Raw genomic sequence first — 25450 nt, 5'->3', positions numbered from 1 at the left:
ATAAAAAGTGAGAATTTCAATAAAGATAAATGAAATATTGAAAAAGTATAGAACATAAATCATAGAATTGAAGAATACAATAACTGACCTGAAAAATTCAATAGAGGGGTTCAACAGCAGACTAGAATAAGCAGAAAAAAGGATTAGCAAACTCAAAGATACAAAATCCTATCATCAGGAGTATAAATAGAAAAAAAAAGAATAAAAAAGAGTGTAGGAAGCTTAAGAGATATCATCAAACAGATCAATACTCACATTATAGAGGTCCTAGGAGGAGAAAAGAAAGAGAAAGGGGGCAGAAAGTTTTGTATATTTTTTTAATTTGAGTATAGTTGATACACAATGCTACATTAGTTTTAGGTGTACAGCATAGTGATTCAACAACTCTATAACCTTACCCTATGCTCACAAGTGTAGCTACCATCTCTCACCATACAACACTATTGCAACATCACTGACTATATTTCCTACACTGTGCCTTTTATTCCTGTGACTTATTAATTCTGTAACTAGAATCCTGTATCTCCCACTCCCCTTCACCCATTTTGTCCACTATCCCAATCCCCTTCCCTCTGGTAACCAGTTTGTTCTCTGTATTTATAGGTATGATTCTGCTTTTGTTTGTTTATTCATTTATTTTTTAGATTCCAGATATGAGTGAAATCATAAGTAGTAGAAAGCTTATTTAAAGAAAAAATGGCTGAAAACTTCCCTAGCCTATAAGATCCAAATAAGACAAATCCAAAGAGAACCACACCAAAACACATTATAATTAAATTTTCAAAAGTTACAAACAAGAAGAGAATCTTAAAAGAAACAAATGAAAAACCACTTGTTCCATATAAGAGAACCTCCATAAGACCATCAGTACATTTTTCTGTAGAAACTTGGCAGGCCCTGAAAGACTGGGATAATATATTCAAAGTGCTAAAAACAAAACAAAACAAAACAAAACAAAACAAAACAAACAAAACAAAACAACAAAAACAAAAAAGCCAACCAAGAATACTCTGCCCAGCAAATTAATACTTCAGAATTGGAGAGATAAAGAGTTTTTCACACAAGGAAAAGCTGAAGAAGTTCACCCCCACTAGACAGGTTTTACAAGAAATGTTGAAAGGAACTCTTTAATCTGAAACAAAAGGATGATAATTAGTAATAGTAAAACATGAAAGGCTACATTTCACCAATAAAGATAAATATGTAGTTAAATCCAGAATACTCTAATTTTTAATGGTGGTGGGTAAATCACATAAATCAAGTATGAACCAAAAGACAAAAATATTAAAAATAACTATGTTAAGTTTTTAATGTATATACAAGGTAAAGATGAAATTGGGCATCAAAAACATAATATGTAAGGAGTGTGGAAGTTAAAAGTATCAAGCTTTAGTATGCATTTGAATTTAAGTTGTATTCAGGTTAAAATAGATTACTATAAATATAAGACGCTTTATATACATTTCATGGTAACAACAAAGGAAAAACCTATAAGAGATACACAAAATTAAAGATAGCAACTGAAGCATACCACTAGAGAAAATCATTAAATCATAAAGGAAGAAAGCAAAAGAAAAAGAAACAAAAGAACTATAAAACAACCAGAAAATAATTAACAAAATGGCAATAATAAGTCTATGCCTATCAATAAGTACTTTAAATATAAATTGACTAGGGACACCTGGGTGGCTCAGTCATTTAAGTCTCTGACTCTTGGTTTCAGCTCATGTCATGGTCTCCTGGTTCCTGAAACTGGCTTTTCCCTGACAGTGTAGAGCTTGCTTAGTCTTCTTTCTCTCCTTTCTCTTTACCCCTTCCCCCCCCCAAGATAAATAAGTAAACATTTAAAAACATATATGTAAATGGACTAAATTCTCCAATGAAAAGACATAGAGTGGCTTAATGGATAAAAACACAAGACCCAGCTCTCTGTTGCTCACAAGACATTCACTTCAGCTTTAGAAACACACCCAGCCTGTAAATTAATGAAGAGAAAATAATAAGTTTCATGTAAATGGAAACCCAAAGAAAGCAGAGGCAGCTTAACTTATATAAAAATAGAGATGGTAACAGGAGACAAAGAAAGTCATTATATAATGATAAAGGAGTCAATCCAACAAGAGGATATAAAATTTGTAAATATTTATGCATTCAACACTGGAGCATCTAAATATATAAAGCAGGGACACCTGGGTGGCTCACTTGGTTAATCATCTCACTCTTGATTTTGGCTCAGATCATGATCCCAGAGTCATGGGATTGAGTCCTACATTGGGCTCTGCACTGAGCACGGAACCTGCTTGGGATTCTCTCTCTTATTCTCTTTCTCTTTCTCTTTCTCTTTCTCTTTCTCTTTCTCTTTCTCTTTCTCTGTCTGTCTCTCTCTCTCCCCCTCTCCCCTGCTTACATGCTTTCTCTCTCTCTCAAATAATAAAATAAAATAAAATAAAATAAAATAAAATAAAATAAAATAGCAAATATTAACAGACCTGAAGAGAGAAAATAGATAGCAGCAATACAGTAACAGTAGGGGGTTTTAATATCCCTTTCAACAATGGATAGCTCACCCAGACATAAAATCCCTAATGAAACATTGGACTTAAACTAGACATTTGACCAGATGGACCTCACAGATATTTACAGAACATTCCATCCAATAGTAGCAGAATATATATTCTTCTCAAGTGCATATGAAACATTAGCCACCAAAAATGTCTTAATTCAAGAAGATCAAAGTCATATCCAGCATCTTTTCTGATCACAATTGTATGAAACTAGAAAGCAATGTCAAGATGAAAACTAAAATTCACAAATATGTTGAGATTTGGGGTGGCAAATTATCTCATTGGCTCAGGTGGCTGAAGTGCATGACATTGACAATTGCATGATCCTTGACAGCAAGAGCTGTATGGGGCCCTGAATGGCTGCAAGGGCTATTGGGCTTTTCAAAGGCAAGGGAACAGGGCATATGGTGGTGGTAGCCAGAGCCGGTGGTGTGCACATATGTGGCTATGGAGCTGGCTGCAGGTGCCTGCATAGTGGCAGGGGCCAGCTGCAGGCACACATACACATTGGCAAGGGTGCTGGCCAGCAGCAGGGCCTGGGGCCAACTTTGGGTACATGAGCAGCTGCAGGACCTGGGCAATCAGTGCGTACCCAGGTGGCTGCAGGGGCTAGTTGCAGGCCAATGCACTTTGGAGGCTCTGGTAACAGGAGTCAGTGTCAGCAGCACTCAGGTGTGTACTACAAGGGCTATTTGCAAGTGCCTGCAGCAGTAGAGGACTGTGACAGGAGTCAGGACTGGCTTCAGATACAGAAGCAACTATGGAGGGTTTGGCTGTCAGTGTGTACTCATGTGGCTGCAGAGGCTAGCCATAGGTGCACACACAGTAACGGCTGGTCATACAAATTGGAACCAGCTGTGTGCACATGCATAACTACAGAGGGACTAGTTGCTGGTACACAGAGGTGCAGGCCAGGGATAGGAGTAGGGTCAGGTCCTTTGTGTAGCTATAAAAGGTTAGGGCATCTGGTCATTCATTCTGCTCTATTTTGCTTGCAGTGAGAACTCTTTCTGGCTAGGCAGTTCTCTCTTGGCACTGAGCAGTGCTGACCTAGGCGACAGGATGTTGCAGGCAAAATGAAGTCGTTCTTCCTACTCTTTTTGTGTGGTTATTCACAGGTTATTTTGCTCTGCTATTTTGTTGAAACTCCTTAGGTGGGCTCCTGAGATCTCCCAGAGCTATTTTCATTCTTGGACAGCTGTCTAATTTTTCTTTGTGGGAAGATGGGTGCCTGTATCTCCTGGTCTGTCATCTTGGTGACATCACACCCCTGAGCTATCTGAAATGCTATTTAATAACTTTACAATCACACAATCTTCTTAAGACCCTTATGTCCTTCTTTCTCAACTCTTCCCAGACCACCCTACCCCTGAGCAAAGGATAAAGAAAGAATGCATTGGAACAACAACAAAGTTGTTTTATAGTAGTAAAAGTCTTTAAAAAAATAAAGGATTATTATATAGAAAGATTAATTAATGAACCCACATTGCAAAGACCTTCTTCTCTCAGTAGGTAATATTGCTATTTCTAGAGTTATTGGTTTCATTGGTATCAGGCAAAATTAAATTGTTGAAAGATAATAATTACTAATCCAGCCTTCTTCTAGATTTTAAGGGTAATAAAGGCAAATCATATTTTGACATATAAAAGTTTCTCTCTTCAACCTAAAATAATTTTAGGTATTTAAAGGTTTAGAAGACTGTTTTTAGAAATTTTAGAGGAAAATAAACATATAAACACACACACATGTAATTTTGGGTTAAACTTTGTAATATGTTGCTTTATTGCCTTGCAGAGAGGTATTTTTATACTCTCTGATGTTAGCAAAAATCTTTCCCTTATTCACCTGTCTAAAGGGGAAAAAAGATATTTATTTACAAAACTGAAAATATTTTATTTACAAAACTGAAAATATTCCTATCTATGATAGGAATATTCCTCCCCTCAATTATTTTATCTCATTGACAAAGATGATGACTGTATTTGTAATGATTGCTTTGAATGAATTTATTTAATTTATTAACATTGGAAAAAAATAGATTTATTAAAGCAATACCAATACCATAGTTCCATAATTTATTTTTTTTAGTTACAGGTAGAGATGTTCAGTAAATATGTTATTTGTTCTATGTTTATAATTCCAAATTACAACAACCATGGTTTATGCCTTATACTTAGGCTGTAAGTTCAACTATCATTGTGGGATTGTTTTTATGTCCTTGGTCAGGCTTAGGGTGCAATATAGACCCACTCTAGAAGGTAGTGCTGTGAGATAATTATAACACCTATTTTATAGGTTAGTGTGAGAAAGAAATTGAGAGACTGAGTTGCTATGGCATGGTGTGACATAATATGACAAATAGTAGATGAATCATGAACCATCTCACTAGTATATATTGAGTTTTTTATTGCGTGATCATCGCTCTACTACTGGGAGAAAAGAGAAATATAAGACTTACTTTCCTGATAGAGACAAGTTATTTCACTTTCACAAAATTGGAAAAGAAGTTAACAGTAGAAAATTTAGTAAACATGAACCTTTTGTTTCCTAGAAAGCACCATTTTCTATTCCACTCTAAACCATACCATGGGATTCTGCCACATGTACATATTTTGGGCTCAAGATACTCGAGTGTAAAAGGGGCTAGATATTCCAGAAGAAAGTAATAAAATGAGCAAAAACCCTGAGACAGAAAGAAACACAGATTTTTAGAAAAACTTGAAGAGACCAGTGTAACTGCAGTAGAGTTCTTGGTTAGTGGAAGTAAGTTTGCATGCGGGGTATAGGGCAAGGAGTCAGAAAACCCTAAAACTCAACTAAGGTATATGGCCATGATTCAGTGATCTGTAGGGAGTCCTTCTCCATTCCCTTAATGCTCAAACCAGAAGCATTGTCTAATAAATTATGGTCTGGTGAAAGTCTTCATAACATGATTTTGTGGTGTATGGTGCTATTATGTTCATCCTGAAGTGACCTGACTCTGATTTATGCCACTTTATAGTAGAAAACCCCCAACTTAGCAACAGACACTTTGTGAATAACAAACCTCGGACAGCCAGCTATGGACAAGGAGATTCAAAAATCTCCCTGGAGGTGAGCAGAGCAAGAAACAGCCTTTCAGTCCTCAGGATTACTTTCCAAAACTGATGTCAGCAGAAGAAAGAAAGCAAGGATGTACTCCTGACATACCCAGACAATTTTGCTAGCAAAAGGAGAAATTAAATGGTGCTACATGATATTGGCACAATCTATGGATACCCCTAACATGCTAAAATTCAGTTTCAAGATTCTTATTACCTGTCATCTGAAATACTCCACAAACTCCCTAATTTATCTAAATGTCTGCCTCTAACCCAAGTCTCCCCATGATAGAGAGAGCTATGCATCTCTTTATTCAAAATATATTCTTATGCACCCCCCAAACAGACCTGCTGTTTTCCTTAGCTAGGAAAGTTGATGGTATGCAACCCTCGACTCAAAAACGTATGATCTGCCAAGTCTATTTATAGAAAACAATTACTTGAAAATAAAACTGTCTTAGAAAATCAAGGACTTCTATATATTGCCCACAACTATCAAAGTATACCACTTCAGACCAAACTCACAACACAGAAACCAGTGCACAAAACTTCCATGCCACAACTGTTCCCTTGGTGCTAACAGAGACAGTCCTGTTAAGAGTTGACATGTGATAGTCCACACTCAGTCACCTTTGAAGGGAGCTCCAGTTTTTGAAGGTTGGTTTTAGGGCTTCTTTCTGTGGAGAGGTTTTGATAAGATGTTTAGGAGGTCTGGGGGCCCCTGGGTGGCTCAGTTGGTTAAGCATCTGACTCTGGCTCACGTCATGATCACAGTTGGTGAGTTCAAGCTCCACATCGGGCTCTGTGCTGACAGCTCAGAGCCTGGAGCCTGCTTCGAATTCTGTGTCTCCCTCTCTCTCTCTTTTTGACCCTCCCCCGCTCACACTCTGTGTCTCTCAAAAAATAAACATTACAAAAAATTTTTTTAAAGGATGTTTAGGAGGTCAGGCCAAAGACCTGTGTTTACTGTTCTGTACACATACTCATGAAGTTCAATAGCAGTAGGAGAGAGGGATAGGAAAGTTGCTGTGGCATTCCTAAGCTTCCAAAAAAGAAACGTTTCAAAATTCCACCCTTTCCTTCTTAAGATTTCAAAGACATTAAAATAGTTTGATGAAGTGAGGTCATCTCAAATGAAGTTACCTGGTAGCAAAGGATTTCAAAAATCATTGAAGAATTCCAAAAGCTACTGGGAGGGAAATTCATTTTAAGCAGGAGAAGGATTTTAACCAGGGAAAATATATGGTATATTTGGTTCCTAAAACTTGAGGCTATTATTAGGAAGTCCCTGTGACAGATCCTGTCTGGATCATGGGCCTTGGACAGAGAAAGTATGTGTGAACTTAAAGACCTATGATAAGCAAACAGTGGTAAAACTTGGGAACCCAGCATCATGCAGTGGGATGCCCAGAGATACATACTGCTGGAGGAGAGAGAATCCTTTTCTCTCCAGTACCCTGAGAAACTGCTGTTTCAGTCGTCACCTTGCCCCCTGCAACTACTAAGGGCTGAGCATGAATTCTGGACATCTAGTTTGAGGGCTGGCCTGTGCTTTCACTACAGAATGTCCGCACCTGAAGATCATGCAAAAACTCTTTGCATCCTTGGGGACAATAAGGGCAAATTGATGGACTATGGCATAAAGAGAAGGTGGCATAAACAGGGTATGTCTCCACAGTAATTTAATTTGATTATTAAATAGATGGGCAATTTTTTTTTGACACACACTAACCACCTGCAAATGCCAGGACATTAAAGAACTAGGAAGACAACCTCTGCTAGCAAGGAAGTGATTGGCTAGGAATACAAACTCCCTAATTCTAATTTCTTTTAATGTTTACTTATTTTTGAGAGAGATTGAGACAGAGTATGAGCAGGGGAGGGGCAGACAGAGAGGGAGATACAGAATCTGAAGCAGGCTCCAAGGCTCTGAGCTATCTGCACAGAGCCCGATGTGGGGCTCAAACCCACGGGCTGGGGGATCATGACCTGAGCCGAAGTCAGATGCTTAAGCAAGTGAGCCACCTGGGTGCCCCACAAACACCCTAATTCTAATCCTCCTTTCCAGCCTTTGCTCCTGCTGTAAGCCTTATCTCCTCTCTAGGTTCTCAACCTAAACTCTGACCGCACTACCCAGAATTTGCCATGAGCCATACTTGGGGTTCCCTCAGAAATAGACTGTGAGACAAAACCTGAGTACAAGTGGTTCACTGACATGTGAGGTAGCAGAATGAGAAGAAAGACAGAGAAGACAGCCAATAGAAGGCATTTTATTAAGTCAGCAGTCACCATGTGTGATTGGAATGTAATCCCACTGGGGAAAACCCGAAGGCCAGAATAAAATGGGTTCCTCAGAATTTTCTAAGGTTGCTTCATGGAGATATTAAATCTTTAGCTCTTCTGGACTCTTGTACACTGGCAGGTCTCCCTGGCAAACTTCAGGAAGAGATGGAAATGTGTTGCTAAAATAGAACGCTTCCTTTCTTTGCCTAGACCACAGAAGTATCTGATAAAAGTTTTTTTCCCCCCAATGGTAAAATATCTTTCCTTTTTTAGTGAATGTCATCACTCATCTGTTATTAAATTATAGCAGTAAAAATATATTTACAGATTAATTTGGAAATGATCAAGTCTGTTTGCTGGGAGCTTTGGTAATTCTTTTTTAGTACATGTAGTCATAATTTTGACTTTGTACTACAATTGTATCTTCTGCTAGCATATTGTTGTTAGAGGAAAAAACCCAGTTAGTATTTCTTAGCACACTGGAGAAAGACACTTTAAGATACCAACTTTTCTATCATGTTTATTAGTTATTTGCATTGAACTACATATATGCTCACTGACAAATTAAAAATTAAGCATCTTTATTATATTTCACTAACTTCAGCCCAATGTCAACAATAATAATAACTGCAATAGCAACTAAACATTTATGAGCTTTTGCCATATGCCAGGCATTTTTCTAAATTTTTCCCATGAGTTAATCCATTCAGTTCTTACAATAGTCTTATTTTATTTTGCAGATGAGAAAACAGAAGTACTGCTCGGTGAAGTAACTCTCCCAGAGCCACTTAGGTAGTACATGCCATTCTGAGACTTAAGGCCAGGCATTCTGGCTGCAGAATCTGGACTCTTACACTAAATTGCATCTTTTTCTTTCCTTTCCAGTCCCTCTCCTAATTTTAACAAATCAGGAATGGCCACAGAGACAACATTTACCAAATCTGCATGTATGATTCTAAAGAATAATTAAGGGCTAATTACACCTATCAGCACATTTACTATCAAGATGGCAAGTGGTCCTATCAGGAATTATAATTTTTATACAGAAACTAGAAAAATGAATGTAGAGATTCATGAAGAAAAGAAATTCTCCGAAATGCCGAGTAAATCAAGTATTTTTATCATTTTTCTTACAATAAACATCATTGATTAAATCTAAAATACACCTGGAAAAGTGGAGGTAATCAAGTGGGAGGGTCAGCTGGTCTGCATAATGATTGATATTTATCTATCTTAGGAGGCCATAGACCATTATTACTCCAAGTTTAAGTTCTTTGAACAAGGTTCAGGGAAAATACTTAAAAACTAATATGAATACTTGCCAAATGGTTATCAGTGATCACTCATCCATCAATATCCATATTGCTTAAGGGAATTTCTAATGTAAAATACATATTTAGAGGGCACTGGCTATGTGTCAGAGACTGTGTTAGGTACTGGGAATTTCCAGGCTGCTCATATGAGAGGAAACAGATATTGACTATAATTATTAAATGGTTAAATGAGGGTGATGTGAAAGGATATATGTGAAGGATATATGCGATGTGAAAGGAGTCCTACTGCATCTGAGAGGATTAGGAAAGGCTTCCTTGGAAAAACTTCTGTGGGGAAATCACTGTGTTAGGCTGTCTATCATACAAGAAAAAAATCAGAAACAGATTTGGTACAAAGCACATCATTTTACATGAGTGCACCTAAGGTTGCTTAGTTGGACTTATACATCTTTAGACAACAATAAAATTAAAATGTTAAAAATGTGTGTTATTATTTACCTTACATGTGTTTCATGACAGTATCTTCTAAAGGAAAAGGTGTATCTTTGAGTAGACATAGTTCCCCCTAACTGCCCTCATATCACAACCAGAACAGAAATCAAGTTCTCTGTTGTTGCAGAAACCACTATAGCTTTGATGTGGCACAAAGAAGGTAGAGGTTGTTTATTTTTAAAAGGGTAATTGTGCATTTATTCAATCGTGTACTTGGTAAATTATCCAGAGTAATTAATCATAGAGAGAAAGATTAGAGAATTGATTAAGCAGAGTTTGTAATAATGCTAGAGAAAACACATCAAATATACATAATGCAATGAAACAGAAGAGGCCAGTGATTTCCTATTTATAGTGTTTTTAGAGACTGCATTTTCAGACCACGAGGCTGGATTTCTGTACATGCAAAATAATGTGGTTTCAGTTTGCTCTTTAAGAATTTGATAGAACAGTGCTTTATTAAAGCATAAAGATAACATTTATTCTTAACACCCAGTCATAAAACAAAGTATATTTTGGTTATAATGGATTCAAGCACATATGAAGTCAATTATTTAGACATATAAAGTCAAATATTTAGTCAATTATGTAGATCAATATTAGCATTTTGATATAAATTGTTAATGTAATTATTTCCTTCCTTATGTCCCCGTTGAAAAACCAACAAAAAATAAAGTTCTCTTCTACTATAAGTTTGAACATCTGATAAAATTTTGTTTCTCTAAAAATATTTTCAGAATATTGTTCCATTTTTTACAAAAATACTAATATAGAAAAGTGATGACATCATGTTTCTATATTATGGATGCAGTAAAGGCAATGGTGGTGGGTAGAGATATGAGAATGAAAATAAATAGTTTGTTCTTTTGAACTTGCTACTTCTCTCTAGAGATACTTTCATAATGGCCAAACTATATGTGACCCTTACTGCAGGCAATTATACTGTTAATGCAGTTCTTTTCTGGCTGTAAATGCACTAAATGTTTTTTTAGACTGCATCCTACAGAGAGTTGAAAATTTTAAAATAGTAAAAGAAACACAATGGCTTTAGATTCTTTGATGTGTGATTATATTCATGACAAGTTTCTTATATCAACCAACCTTCTCTAAACTAGATGCTACTGCTCACTTGAATGCAAAAATATATATGCAAATAAGGAAGCACACAAACAAACACACTATCCAGCTCTAGATTTTTCATGAGTTCTCTTTTCTTCTTTGCGTGTTGCTGATGCAGAGGACTGTTACAGCTTCTTCCTTCTCAAACATCCCAGGATGTCCCACAGAATAACACAGACCAAAGAATTCAGAATTTTTTTTAAACATTATCATTCACCAGTTAATCAGTACAACATGATCCTTAATGTTATAATCAATTTTAGAACACTTTATCTTAGAGATATTTATTTTGAAGAAGTACTTGTAAAGCACCTACAATTCAAGATTCCCGGGATAAATGCTAAAAATGTGAAGCAGTTCTTACAATTAAGGGGCTTATAGGTTGGAATCCAAGATATTAGCAAAGGAAAACAAAGAATGTATGAAATGGTGCATTCAAAGGATCAAATTAGTAAGAAAACAGTGGTCATTATGGACAGCAATAGTCCCAGAATACTTCTTATAGATTTTACTTCTGTTGGACTATAAAAAAGGATAGTCTAAGGAGGTGGTAAGAGTTGAGGGCAGTCCTTTCAGCAAGTTGGGCAGGCATTTTTTTTAATGTTTATTTACTTTTGAGAGAGAGAGCATGAGCCAGGGAGGGGCAGAGAGAGAGAGGGGACAGAGGATCCGAAGCAGGCTCTGCACTGACAGCAGTAAGCTGGATGTGGGGCTTGAACTCACTAACCATGAGATCATGACCTGAGCCAAAGTTGGACACTTAAACGATTGACCCACCCAGGTACCCTGAGCAGGCAGGTTTAAGTTCAGATTCCAACCACTGGGTAAATCAGTTTTGAGTGGAAGAAGGATTTTTTTAAAGGAGAAAAGAAAGATGAAGTTAGAGAAGTAAACTATATTGTGAGAGATCTCTTTCCTTGTCAACAAGTTCCTTATTAAATGAGAAAATATTCCATTTAAATTGAGAGGTCTTAACAAAAAAAATTTTTAGAAGAACACTGTGTAATTATTATAAATTAACTTAGAAAAAGACATGCTATTCTATGTAATGGGCCAAAGAAAGTCTGATCTGGATGAGTAAAGGTAAGGTTTTCATTCCTGCATTTCATTTGGTAATTGGTAATTTGTGTGTCCATATCACCATTATCAAAAATTATAATGTCTGAATGCATGTTGCTGAAAACACAACAGCTTACAGTTTGGAATGTATATTTAGATATAGTTCCACTTCTGTGGCCCTTGGTTTCCTTATTTGTAAAACCTACTTTCTAAAAAAAATTTTTTTTAGATTTATTTATTTTTGAAAGAGAGAGAGCACAAGCAAGGGAGGGGCAGAGAGAGAGGGAGACACAGAATCTAAAGCAGGCTCCAGGCTCTGAGCTGTCAGCACAGAAACCGACGCGTGGGGCTCAAACTCACAAACCAGGAGATCATGGCTGGAGCCGAAGTGGGACGCTTGACTGACTGAGCCACCCAGGCGCCCCAAAACCTTACTTTCTAAAACCCCATCACAACATTCTCTTGAATTTTTAACATGTGGTTGGTTATTAAGGGGTATTGAGAATGTTGAGGGACTCAATCTAATAACAAAAGTTGGGGGCTGGCTTAATGTGACACTTTTTTTTGGACCCTGAACTGGATTTTACCAGTTGCCATATTTTGCTATGACAAACTCCATGTTTTGTAGGCAACTCATTTCTATGGATTCTGTGCACTGAGAAGTCTCTTCTACAAGTGGAAGGATTGTAGAAAGGCCAAGGCTTAGCAGAGCCTGACCCTAATTGCTGACTGAAAAGTGGAGAGAGATATCTTTGCCCAGGCTTCAGGAATCCTGCTTTCTTTGCTTTTTGCAATTTGTGTGATCCCAGTATTTTTAGTTTCTCAGAGAAAATAGGAATATTCTACTATCCACTGTATACAAAGTGTCTTCTCACTCTTTGAAAAAGAAAAACTAGTCCAATAAATAGGTGATATGGTAAATTTATGGTTTTCACACATTCCAAAGAAGAATATAGGAAGGAGCAAGTATTCATTGAAAATCTACTATGTGCCAGACCTTTCATTAGAACTGTGGGGGTGTCTGGGTGGCTCAGTTGGTTAAGCTTCTGACTGTTGATTTCAGCTCAAGTCACTATCTCACAGTTCATGGGATGGAGCCCTGTCCAGGCTCTGTGCTGACAGAAAGGAGTCTGCTTCAGATTCTCTCTCCCTCTCTCTCTGCACCTCCCCTGCTCATGATACATCTCTCTTTCTCTCCCTCTCTCAAAATACATGATTTTATTTGATCCTACTAACAAACCTGCCAAATTTCATTGAATCCTACCATCAAATTCTGCCAACAGACATTAAGCAATGATGACCATAATCGGAGCAAGGTAGATTGGAGCAAGGTTGTGAAGCATCTAGTAAGTTACTGTAAGGAATTTGGACTCTGTATTGCAGAGCAGAATATCTCAATATCTGGTCCCTGTTCTATCTGCATCAGAAGTGCTGGTGAAACATTTTAAAATAAAAATTCTCAAACATGACTCCACCCCATCACACAGGTGAGCATGGCGGGCACACACACACACACACACACACACACACACACTTTCCTCAGTCAAATCGCATAGAGACTCAAATTCACCATTGTAAAGTAACCACTCCTGGGGTACCTGGGTGGCTTAGTGAGTTAAATGATTGACTTCGGCTCAGGTCATGATCTCCAGGTTCTTTTATTTTTTAATGTTTATTTTATTTTTGAGAGTGAGAGAGAGCAAGGAGGGGAGGGGCAGAGAGCCAGTGAGACAGAGGATCTGAAGCAGGCTCTGTGCTAACAGCAGAGAACCCCATGCGGGGCTCCAACCCGAAAACGGTGAGATCATGACCTGAGCCAAAGTTGGATGCTCCACCAACTGAGCCACCCAGGTGCCACATGATCTCTGGGTTCTTGAGTCCAGGCCCCACATCAGACTCTTTGTTGTCAGCTTGGAGCCCACTTTGGATCCTCTGTCCCCCTCTCTCTGCCCCTCTCCCATTCATGCACACACACACACACACACACACACACACACACTTTCTCTCTCTCTCTCCCTCTCTCAAAAAATAAATAAATAAGCATTAAAAAATGTTTTAAAAAATAAATAAAATAAGCACCCCGGACGATTCTCAGGTGGTAGATGGATCAGACTTTGAGAATCAGCACAAAAGATTCTAATAAAGGATGTTTGTGTGGGGAACTGCCATAATAAGATTTATATATTTCTATAAGTATATATTTCATAATGTTATCAACCTTTTGTATGTATTTAATATTTAAGTATGAATAAGATGTCATAATTGTTTTATGCCAAAGTACATACATAAATAAGGGAATGCATAAGAAGACATTCAGCCTGAGAACAAAGCAATTATGGCAATACCAAAAGTTTATCAACGCATTCAGATAATTTTTAACAATGGAAAAATGTATTATGTAATAAAAATATAGGTCTCTTCACTTAAAATACCGATTACTTATTGGAAAGCAGGATCAGAAAAGGCTACACTTATTGTGCCTGTTTTATTTTCTATTTCATATATGATAAGTTACTAACAATATATCATTTTTAAAGGGGACAGGGTATCCAGTACCCCCCATTCAACTTATTTAGAAGATTGAGGATACAAACTGGGTCATGCTGTAATGAACTATCTCATATATTTAGGCAGATTAAAAAGTGCCTGGGTCTTATTATCTCAGATCTGTATTTGCCATTCATGTAATAAACAAGAGAGTTTTATTTTTTCTCATTTCTTAATGGAAAAAATTAATTGCTGGGAAATATACCCTTGTGAAATACATAATTTATATATACATTTATAAGTAACAAAACTAATCCCCAAAGGTCAAACATTTTACATAAATTCATGGAGCAGCAAATGATGAAAGAAATCTTGGCTGTCTGATCTTATCACCTCAATTTGCAGATAAGGAAATAGGGGCTGAAAATTGAAATGATTTGCCTAATATCACACAGCTGTTTTGAGGCAAAAATAAAACTGGGATTAAGATCTTACAACTCTTAATGTATTGGATTTTACACAGTAAAATGCTAGAAATAGAACACAAATTGTGCATGTGTGTATGTGTGTGTGTGTGTGTGTGTGTGTGTGTGTGAGAGAGAGAGAGAGAGAGAGAGAGAGACAGAGACAGAGAGACAGAGAAAGAGAGAGTAAAATATAAGATGGGAAATTTGGTAAACACACCATATACACTAAAAGTACACAAATGGTAGTGGACATGAAATTTGGCCTGTGTGTTATCATGGCATATCCATTACAAGGCATTTAAATAGTCTCCCAGTTCTATTCTCTCCCAATTCCTCTGGAAGTAACTCAGTATTTTTCAGGGACCCACATCTATCTTCCAGGTATGTTCTCCTATCTAGTTACCCTACCTCCCATCCTACTTCTTGTCCTATTCTAATTTATCCTCAGTTTTTCCATGTCTTCAGGTCATTTTTGATCTATCATATTCTGAAAAACTGTATTAAAATTCTATATTATGATTGTGGATGTATTGATTCATTCGTAAAGTTTTATTTTATTCCCCCAATTTTTATTTTGTATATGTGTGTTGGTTGGTGCCCATATCCAAAGTTGCTATATCTTCCTGATTAATTATTCCTTTTAACCTTATGGTATTATCCCCTAGGTAGATAATCCTCTAAATTTGAGCTTTGCCTTAATGTCTATTTTGTCTAATGTTGATGATCCTACATTGGTTTTCTTTGTTTAGTAGTTGTCTGATATACTTTCTTTTTTATTTCTTTTCTTTCAGGTTTTTGTTCTCATAAGATTTTGTATTACTTGAAATTAGTACATGCTGCACTTTTTTTTTTTTTTTTTTTTTTTTGTTCATCACCCACCCTCCCCTCCCTCCCACCCCCCATCAACCCTCAGTTTGTTCTCAGTTTTTAAGAGTCTCTTATGCTTTGGCTCTCTCCCACTCTAACCTCCTTTTATTTTTTTTCCTTCCCCTCCCCCATGGGTTTCTGTTAAGTTTCTCAGGATCCACCTAGAGACATACTGCACTTCTTAAAATTCAAAAATCCAGCCTGACAAATTGTCCTTCAACTGATTTAGCCTATTTATACTTACTACAACTACAGATATATTTGCATTTGTTCTATTACTTCCTATTGTGTTTTCTAGACAATGAACTCTCTCTTTGCTTCCTTTTTCTCTTTTTTGAAGCCCATCTTAGTCCTTTTTCTCTTTTTTGAAGGCCATCTTTGTTCTCTTTTTCATCCCTTCTTTCTCTATTAAAACCTGGCTTCCCATGGCACTCCCAAACAGCCAGCATCCTAGAGGCCTAAGAAACTGTAGGCTTCAGGCTCACTTTGAGCCACTCTCCCTCTCACTTTTACTTCCCAGGACATTCTAAGGTCTTTCCTGCCTTTAAGAATTTCCATATACTTTTCCCACCAATGGCAGGGCTCTACTTACGATTCTTTTCAGAGCTGACTCCTTTGCATCCTTTAATCACAGCTGAATTCTAAGCTTCTTTGTCAAGCTTCCATGTGGACATCAGGGAAGTAGGATCCTTTCTACCTCCTTGGCATTTTTCTCCCTTGGAGCTCTATGTTTATTACTTTCATAGAGCTTTTATTAGTATATGTTTCTATTTACTTGTTTGTTTTCTTGTCACCCTCTATTATTTTTTCTACTCCACTATCTTAGCTCACCATTTATTAAATATAAGTTCTTTGAAGTCAGCTAGCTGTGTACTTAATACTCAGTACCTACCACAGGTCATTCTTCATAATAGGTGTTAAATGAACATATTTTTTAATGTTTATTTATTTTTGAGAGAGAGAGAGACAGAGACAGAGACAGAGACAGAGACAGAGCATGAGTGGGGAAGTGTCAGAGAGAGAGGGAGACACAGAATCTGAAGCAGGCTCCAGGCTCTGAACTGTCAGCACAGAGCCTGATGCAGGGCTGGAACTCACTATCTGTGAGATCGTGACCTGAGCTGAAGTTGGACACTTAACTGACTAAGTCACCCAGGTGCCCCTAACATCTCTTGAAAAAATAATTTGTAAAGCTATTCACATCTATATTTTTAAATATTTGAGTGTCTGTCATATGCTCATTTATTGAATGTTTGAACTCCTCAACATTCCTTGATCGATTATTACCAGATTGCAAAGGCTTTGGGAAACTACATAAAAGCATCTAGTAAGAGTATTTGTGATGTCTATGCAAAATAAAACTCAAAGTATATTATAGTGATAATTTTGGCACTTACATTACATATATTTACCAGTTAGAGGTAGCTCAAGGAACGAATGTGAGGTTTTGATGACACTACTATGGCATTAGGCATTTTAAACATCACCTAAAGAGAGTCCACACAATAGAGTAAAATGAACACTGGAGTACCAGGCAGTGAAAATGGATTTTAACCTCGACTCTGTCATAGTGACAGAGTCTGTTATGTACCTGCAAAACTGCTTCTCCAGGCCTTGGTTCACTTACTATATGAGGGTTGATGCAAGAGTAACTTATATAATGCAAAACAAATGACTTATTTATGCTTAAAGCATTATAGCTATTGACAATGGTATAAAGAATATTGGGAAAAATATAACCTTTCTTAAATATTTGTACTTACTTTTAATGTGAATAGATAATTTAGGAAAGAGAAAATACTGATTTTTTAAAGCCTGATTTGAACAGAATGTCAAACTTGTTTAGAAATTCCTTTATTAATTATTAAATAACATCATAAATACTTCATTTCTAAAATGTTAAACTCTTCCTCAAAAAATCCTTATATTAGAAGCCATGGAACGATGTTAAATATATATTAGCAGCCAATTCCATATACACACAATCATACTGTTTGCATTTCAGGACAGTAGAAGACATTTTGCAGAATTAATGGAGTTAGCTATTTCTAAATAATAAAAATGCATGAATTATATCACAAACTACCATGAATATTTCATTCTTTTCTTCTAAACAAAAACAATGAATTGAGTTTAAAACTGTTGATGAAAAATAAGTGTTGGGTGGGCAAGTCAAAACTTGCAAAGCTGTCTCACTCGAAATTGTTGTAGCCTTTAACTACCAAGCATTTTACCAATTTACAATAACATTGTGATTACTTATCTATGAATCTTAACTTTATGATTACTTCCTTACAGGAAATCTAACAATTCAGACTTTGCATATGAAAATGAAACCAATGTTTGACTCCTAATTTCAGACTGTAGGAGGAATAAAATCACACATTGTGTTTGAATTGCTTTCCTATTAAATAACAGCAACTACTAGAGCATTTAGATTAAGACAACAGATTCAGGGACTATATTAATTACCTCACGAGCTAGAGTTATGGACTAGGTTATGCTGCAGTAATAAATTAACGCCAAAAATCTCAGTAGTTTAACGTAACATTGGTCACTGGGGTTTCTACCCACTATGATCATTTGTGACTTGAGGGTACATTGGAATCCACCATAGGAAACACTGTTTCTTGTGGCAGCTGAGGTGAACTACTGGAGGACCATTCACTGAGCTTAAGTGCTGTGGCTCAGAACTGCTGTACTCCATAGCACATCAGTTAGAACTAGTCCCAATACCCCCAACTAACTAAAAATGGCCTGTGAATATGAAAAAGCACATGGACATATGATAAATGGTTGTACCAGGCAGACCAGCTATGTTAATCATCAGCTCTGCCCATATTAGATAACTTTCAACAAATTGCATGACCTCTATTCAAGTTCCAACATGGTCATGGATGACTAGAATATATATGTCTTTTTTTAAAAAGTTAAATGAAACAATTTACACAATGTTTATCTTTGTACATAATATTATTTTAGCATTTTGGGGAGATGTAATATGTTTTTTGCCAGATGTTAAAATATTTATTTATTTATTCATTCATTCATTCATTCATTCATTTATTTATTTATTTTTATTTTTAATTTAAATTTAAATTAAAAAATAAAACAAAATTTAAATTAATTGAATTAAATTAAATTAAATTAAAAATAAATGTTGCATAAAAATGTTTCCATAAAAGGAAAAAATAAAATAAAATGTTAAAGATAGATAATAATAGCTATAGTATATATTTTTCTACTTTTACAATTACAAATTGATGATAAAGAAAGGACTCCTTTTTCTGCTTTCATATAGGTGACCCATGAGTCAATATAGGTTTTGAACTGTGTGAGAGCCCAGTAACTTTAATAATGTAACTTTATTAAAGACCATTGTTTTCTATGCTGTTCTCTCAGAAATCAGCATTGTAGTTAACATAATGACTTTTCAGCAAATGTGTGTCAAACTTAAAAGATTTGTTATCTTATAACATGATTAAGAAATGTCAGTGATTTTATAAAGTAAGTATAGCAGACACTAATACAGGTATCTATAGTATCTATAAAACTGTACTAGAAAAATAATTAGCATCTTTGACCTGACGCTTTCCTGCTGGGACTAAAGACCAATGGTACTTTTTCCTTTATTAAAGTTAGTAGGCTCTCACATAGTTCAAAACCCATATTGACTCTTGGGTCACCTGTAGGAGAGCAAAAAAGAAGTTCTTGGTTTACCACCTCTTTACATTTTATTTCCCACCTTCCCTGTGATTTCCTGCTTTTAAACTTTGACTTCATCACAGCGAGAAAGAGACAGGGACTATAATTTCGTGTTTTATGTATTGTTTTTATGTAGACTACATGAGACAAAAGGTGTATTTCACTATTGCTTTGCATATTAATGGCAAAAATATAACTTACTGATCTCAAATGAACTGTCAATCAACATGGAGAAAGGAAAAAATTAAGTCAAAACTTTTAACTAGCTTTTATGTATTTATAACATAAATGATTTGAAAATGACCTATAAATATTGCTTTTATTTTTTAACTATAACTTCTGATCTAGGCGTAATGCATTTTTATATGTATTCTTAGCCCCCAAAAAGCAGCATTTCCATAGGTATTCAAATCATGCCTTATTGCAATATTCTGTATGCTTCATCAATATGACAATCACTTCTCCTGAAAAAAATACATACATATAATATAACCTTAAAAAAGTAAACTTCTGTGAATGTTTATTTCTGTATAATGAAAGACACTAGGGTAATGTTGAATACTGTATCTTAGCTTCCTAGAGATAAGTGCATATTGAAATTGCATTTGAAATAGATTTAAAAATAAGTGCTAACCCTTATTTTTTAATACTAAAAGCCTTGTCTTCCTGATGGCAAATACGAATGAAACATTTTATTCTGTAATACTTCTCATAACTCTAATCATCCTGGTTTTGTCTGCAACAGAATACAGGAGAAACAATAATCTCATTGAAGTATTACCCAGTTGAATGCCATAAACTAAAAATAAATTTTATGAGAAAGGGAAAAAATTAGGGCCAATAGGTTATGGATGATTTGGATAAGTTCTTCTGTCTATATGGGATACATGCTAACTTCTGAGCTCATTTCTCACTAATTACAAGACTGACTGGCAGAGATGGTTGTCTTTTGTGAATAAATGAAAATTCTTTAAATCCACCAGTAACATTAAATCATAGCCTGATTAAGACATATAATTTAATCACTCTTAAACTTCTTTCATTAATTTTAAGCCCTGTAATCATTATCTAGTAAACCACATTGCAGAACTGAAAAAAAAAGATTCTTTGAATGATGACTCAAAGTATGATTCTGATAGCATTTGTCTAATCACTCACCATTATTGAAATGAAGTTGATTTAATTGAACCTGTAAAAGAGATTGCATTTTCTAATCATACCTCATCTGTGGATGCTTATTATTCAAAGGAAGCCATATGTATTTTCAAGCACCCTTAATTAAAGTAATGCATATAATCTTAGATATCATTTTCCCTTGGTAGTTATTTTAAAGTGATTCTGGTCTTCACATCACTTTTTTATGTAATTTTTTTATTCTATGCACCACATAGTCAATATTTTCTTTTTAGCACTGAGCAAAGAGAAATTTGAAAATAATTCATTACCACCTACAATGGTAATCACTTGACTAATATCTTAATATATTAGAGGTAAACATAAAAATTTCACATTAGGGTGGAATATTGTGTAGGCACATAAATCCATAGAAACATCAAGAATAATTCTGAGCTATATTCATTCTTGAACAACAAAACAAAATCATGGGGTAATTTTCCCTGATCACTCCATATTTATCAAGTCTTTTAGAGAGTACAATTATACAAAGAACACATGTATACTTCAAAAGAATGGTGAAGGTACGGAAGAATATAGATGTTTGTATTTCACTATTTTATGTATATGCGTATGTATACATATATGTTTATAAACATATACACATATATTATATATATATATATTATATATATATATAATAGAAACCACTTGCTCATGTCACAGAAATATTTATAGATAACATAAAATTTGTCACACAGCTGTGCTAGGGACTTCATTATCTTAGAAATAAGCAGATTTAATATCATTAATAATTCTTTCTTTTAATATTTTTTAATGTTTATTTTTGAGAGACAGAGAGAGAGAGACAGAGCACAAGCCAGGGACAGACAGAGAGAGAGGGAGACACAGAATCTGTAGCAGGCTCCGGGCTCGGAGCTGTCAGCAGAGAGCCTGATATGGGGCTCGAACCCAGGAACCATGAGATCATTACCCAAGTGAAAGTCAGACGCTTAATTGACTGAGCCACCCAGGCACCCCTAATGTCACCAGTTATTCTTGATCACCAGTGTCTATCTGGACTTTTCTCCTGCTCAGCATCATACTATTGTCTTTTCCAAAATGATTATCCAAATACTAAATATTAAATAAATAATATTACCTTGACCACCCTACTTCATTCTTCCTCACTTTTACCTACTTTGTAATAAAAATATTTAGAAGGAAATATCTCAAGTCTCTAACACCTTGCCTATAAGTATATCTACCATGAATTCATATTTTCCTACTTCACTATTATTTAACATAAGCAAAGCGTATCATTCTGAAAATAAACCTTCTATCTATTTCCTATATTCCTTCCACTTCTGCTTTACCAGTGATTTCTGTCATTTTTTCACCTCTGTCTGGATCTTCAACATCTCTTTCTACTGGATCTTTTCTATTACTATTCAGACATGTTCAGGTCTGTCTCAACTTAAGGGAAAAAGAAAAAACAAGCAATAATTTATTCGTCCTTCACCTATTCCTAGTATGCCAAAATTCTTGAAAGCTATTATACTTACAACCTTTATTTCCTCACTTCACACTTACTCCTTTCCTCACTGTAGCAGACTTCCAACCTTACTGTTTGCACCATTTTCGTCAAGGTCACTATTGACTTTGCTTTGATAAATCCTATGGCTCTTTAGGGAGCTTTTGGTACAATATACCACCTTGAAACAGATTTTTCTTGGCTTCTGTGGCTGCTAACTTTGGACTTACCTTTTACTTCTTAAATTATCTTCCTCAATTCTTTTTGCTGAGGTCTTTTTTTTTACTTCTTTCAAATGTTAATATTCTCCAGACAATTTCACTAGATAATTTCATTTACTATCATACTTCAAATCATATACAAAGAAAATAATTGCCAAGTCTATTATCTCCAACTCAAAGCTTGTTCTTGAGGTTCAGATGAGTATATATAACTGCCTAGCGGATATATCCACTGTAGACGTCATAGGCACTTTAACCAACATGTCAGAAACTAACTTATCATTTTACTGTATAACTTTTATTTAAGGAATATCTCCATTTGCTAAAGTTCTCAGTTCACCTAACTAGGATGCCATACAATGACTCAACCTCCAGCTCTGGAATATCTAAAAATACAATTTCTGAATGTGGTTTATTGTATGTAAAGAGCATAAAATGCAAAGCTACTTGTGTTAGTTCAACTGCACACACACACACACACACACACACACACGTGTGCGCACGTGCACACATAATATATTCATTTCTGGAAACTACTTGCTTTGATGGCAAAATAATCATTAGCTAAACATATTCAGGAATGTAAATATATTGATGGGTAAAATATCATTCTGAGGAGAATTATCTGTAGTACTAACCATGTTCAAGGGATCTCAGAGTATAGAAAAAAGAAGTCCAGTGGTTCTTCTAGGACTGGTAGTGATTTTGATCCTACCACCTTGGATGAACAGAGTCACAGCAAGAACCCAAGCTTTTGTCAATGTTGTATTTGATTACAAATACAACATTGTATAAAAGCTCCAAATAAGACATTTTAAAGTATAACAGTTGCTACTTTAGAGAAAATGCTACTTTATTTGGGGGGGGGGATGAGGAAAGAGGCATTGTACATTAATAGTTTTCCTCTGATATCTCCTCATATCAGATATGTCTGCTCCTGTTCTATAACTCCAGTCATATATTCCTTCTCTTCCAATTTTTTTTTAATTCTCTGGGCAGAAGAAAGCTGAAAGAATAATAAAGCTCTTTTAGAGAGCCATAAACCCACTGTCTCTTTATTTTTGGTTCTGGTCCTAAAGAGCCTTAGAGGAGAAAACACACTAAGGAAGGACTATAAAAAATTTTAGTAAGAGTTTTTAATCAATACACACCAAATCTGTTTGTCCTTTTACTTTTTCTTATCTCGCTTCATGTTACCACCATCTACACAGTTGTTAAAGCAAAAAGCCTGGAAATAACTTTTGACTCTATATTGTCCATCATTCTTACAATAAGGCACAGATGTTGGCCTGTTTTGTTTATTGTTATCTCCCCAGAACATCAAAGAGTGAATGGTATAAGTAGACATGAAATAAATACTTTTAAATAAGTCCAATTAATTATTATTTCTTGAACCTGGCCATTTCTCTTAATTTCTTCTGCCATTAGTCTAAATCAAGCCACAATCATTAATCTGGACAATAGCCTCTACTTTTTGAACTGGTCTCCCTAAACCCTATCTTGTCACTCACAAATCCATGCTTCATATGGCAGCAGAATGACCTTTTCAAAATGAAGTTTAATATTATTTCCGTATTGCTTTAACTCTTCAGGACTTTCCTTTGTTCTTAGGATAATGTCGAAACTTTTAATGTGCCTTTATATGTCTTCTTACTCCTCTATAGCATTATCTCTTGAACTCTTTACATCTTGATGTCTACTCCTAGTCACATTGAACTTCTTTTATTCTCTTAATACACTATCTCTCATCTTCAGTATCTATCTATAACCTTGCCCTTGCCTGGAATACATTTTTCCTCCACTTCTTCACTTTAGTAAATTATTTCATGGTACCCTTTGACACTATTATTTTCAAGAAGACTTTTCCTGAAAACTGTGCTATGTTTTTCTTTAAGCTTACATTTTTTCCCTCAAAGCATCCATCATGCTTATTACAGTTTTTAATTTACTGTATATCTTATAAATGTAATTGTAAGATTCATATGGACAAGGGCAAGATCTGCTTTGTACAATGTATATCCCCTGAACTTTAGCATTTCAGTGAAGTGTCTGCAACTAGGAAGAATTAAATAGTGATTGAATAAATACATTATTTTATTTAATCCCTGTAAAGCCACTATGAATGTGGGTACTTCTCCCCAGTTTACATATGAAGAAAGTAAGAATCAGAGAGGCCAAGGAAATTGTCAACGTTTGCCAGTCACTTGCTCTGTGGTGTTCAAGTCGTTTAAACATTTCTGATACTTAGTTTCATCATCTATGCAGTACGATAATAAATCTTACTCAAGATAAATGACACAGAGTGAGATGAAAAAAGTAAATGTCTAGAACAGGGATGGGAAAACTATGACCCACAGTTAAATATAGCTTACTACCTGTTTTTATAAGGACCATGACTAAGAATGGCTTTTAAATAGCTAAAAAAAAAACAAAGAAGAGCACTATTTCGTAATATATAATAATCATATGACATTCTTAATTCTCTGTATATAACCTTTCACTGGAGCACAGTCACATCCATTCACTTATATATTGTCTGCCTCTGTGCCAGCAGAGTTTAGTAGTTGCAATAGATACTACGTGGTTTACAAAGCCAAAATATTTACTCTCTGGCCTTGGTCTAGAAAATGTCTGTAAACATTCAATAAATGTACTTATAATTTTTAGTGATGATTTTAATGATAAAAATAGTCACAAATGACTTCCTAGTCCAAGTGATTTATAGTTTATCTACCAGCAAATTTTTGGGCTAATAAAAAAATTACGATGACAAGTTTCTTTGTTATTATTCCAACTAATACATTACATCAGAGTCAAGTATTCAAATTTTTTTGCCTTCATCAAGATAAACCGCTTACAAATATAGAAAATTGCATATGATTGTCTAAAAATGGGACTCAGTTTTTTTAACTTCCCTCACTTTCCACCTTTGTATAAATAATATCTATCACAGATACTCCTCCATGTTCAGGGTCCTGAAGAAAAATAGCTAAACACTGAAGAGTTACCCTGAGTATTCAAGATTTGTGAAGAAACCTGAACTAGACTCTAACAGGTATTGAAGCCCTCTTCCTTCAATGCTGAATAGTCTCTAACATAATGGATTCCAGCCTAGAAGCCTGAATTTATTAATTACTCTGATGAAGTATAAATGTGGGCTAGAAGTTTAGCTTGGTCAACAATG

The 25450-nt window shown here is 35.4% G+C and overlaps 1 protein-coding gene and 1 pseudogene across 1 annotated transcript in view; one reads left to right on the top strand and one right to left on the bottom strand.

Moving 5' to 3' along the window:
- The window catches only part of NAALADL2 (N-acetylated alpha-linked acidic dipeptidase like 2), a 923861-nt gene that overhangs the window by 65335 nt on the left and 833076 nt on the right, over nucleotides 1-25450 (bottom strand).
- The window catches only part of LOC115523789, a 91185-nt pseudogene continuing 68746 nt past the window's right edge, over nucleotides 3012-25450 (top strand).

Source organism: Lynx canadensis, chromosome C2 (genome assembly GCF_007474595.2).
Source record: "Lynx canadensis isolate LIC74 chromosome C2, mLynCan4.pri.v2, whole genome shotgun sequence".
In the NCBI taxonomy this organism is placed as follows: domain Eukaryota; kingdom Metazoa; phylum Chordata; class Mammalia; order Carnivora; family Felidae; genus Lynx; species Lynx canadensis.
This window is presented reverse-complemented; position numbering and strand designations above follow the sequence as displayed.